The sequence below is a fragment of the Octopus bimaculoides genome, chromosome 15, assembly GCF_001194135.2.
Source record: "Octopus bimaculoides isolate UCB-OBI-ISO-001 chromosome 15, ASM119413v2, whole genome shotgun sequence".
Lineage (NCBI taxonomy): Eukaryota > Metazoa > Mollusca > Cephalopoda > Octopoda > Octopodidae > Octopus > Octopus bimaculoides.
The window spans coordinates 24,523,472-24,525,000 of record NC_068995.1 but is presented as its reverse complement, the minus strand read 5'-3'; the positions used below and the strand labels follow the sequence as shown (position 1 = coordinate 24,525,000).

The 1,529-nt window shown below is 35.0% G+C and overlaps 1 protein-coding gene across 4 annotated transcripts in view; it reads right to left on the bottom strand.

The window, feature by feature from the left end:
* The window catches only part of LOC128249500 (telomere repeats-binding bouquet formation protein 2-like), a 30,396-nt gene that overhangs the window by 11,011 nt on the left and 17,856 nt on the right, over positions 1 to 1,529 (bottom strand). The gene's annotated exons all lie outside the window — the stretch shown is intronic.

Here is a 1,529-nt window from a genome sequence, read left to right as displayed (position 1 = left end):
GGGAGGGGATGAGGGAGAGGGAGAGAGAAGAGGGGAGAGGCAGAGAGACGGACAGAAAGAGGAAAAGAGAGAGATTAATGATTCAGAATGAAAGCTACAAATATTTCTCAACACAATACTGATTCCAACTGATATGACTATAGTGTATTATTTAGATACTCTTCCAATTATCCTTTTACACAATGTCATGTTCCTTGTCCAAAGGTCATTGTTTTAAATGTCTCAATCACTAAATTCTGTCTTTGACAAAACACACTGACCTCCCAGTAAAAGTTCACCAAGTCCAATTAAATGTAACTGCATACAATAGGTGGAGTACAAAAAGATCTGCTCATACTAACTATAACAGATACATGGTTTCTTCTAAAATTACTGCAATGGTTGGTCTGCTTATTCTTTGAACTAGCAAGCTATAAATTACCTCCATGCTTGCTCAACCAATACATCATCCCCTTCTCATGTTAAATCTGTGGCTCAACTACTAAACTTCACACAAACACTTCTCCCAATCATTCTTTCAATAAATACAACCTTCTGGAATGAGTTCCACTTGTAACCTGATTATGGTAGGAGGGTATTGGAAAGGTTATAGATACCATTATTCTTCTCCCTTGACTAAATAGTAAATAAAAAACGTATGTAGTATTGGGAACAGATGAGGTTTTAGTAGCTTGTATTGTTGAATTAAAATCTTTTCCAAGAGTTAAATAAATCATAGATCAGTATTCCTAACTATCATGATAAACATACTAGAGTCATGCAGGTGCAGGAACTAATAATGGCCTCAATTTCAGGGAAGGGGCTAAATCAGCTACATTGACCCTAGTGCTCAACTGGTACTTATTTTATTGACCCTGAAAAGATGAAAAGCAAAGTCCAACCTTGGTGGAATTTGGACTCAGAACATGCAAACAAGGCAAAATGCTGCTAAGCATTTTGCTTGGCTTGCTAACAATTCTGCCAGCTTGCTGCCTTAAAGAACAGGAATAATAATAGCATAGATTTAAATGAGTAAACAAGCCAGGCATACAGTATAATTAAAAGCAGCTAAGCACATTAACAAAGCTGGCAGAAAGCATATAGAACAGAGATGAATGGAAGGTTACAGTCTAAAATGATGATGCTCATGTTGGAAGATGTCTTTACAACAATGATGTGATGATTGAGATGAGATCCAGAACACCTGTGATTCATAAAATAAAACTCTGTTTAATACTTGACACATGTATAATGTAGATAAATCTTAAGTCCTTAACTGTGATGGAGGCAGACAATGTGAAAGTAACCTAGTGCTCTCTTACGTAAACAGAGAAATAATTGAGAATCCTCTCACAGATCTGTTTCAGGGATGATTGTCCTCTCAGCAGAGGAAATGCATCCTTATTATTTAAGAGGACTATTTATCTAAATCACCACAAATAGCAATAACTTATCAGGATATAGCGTTAACAGTCTCCCTGATTTGCTCAAGTAATAAATAAAATTTTATATATATATATATATATATATATATATATATATATATATAT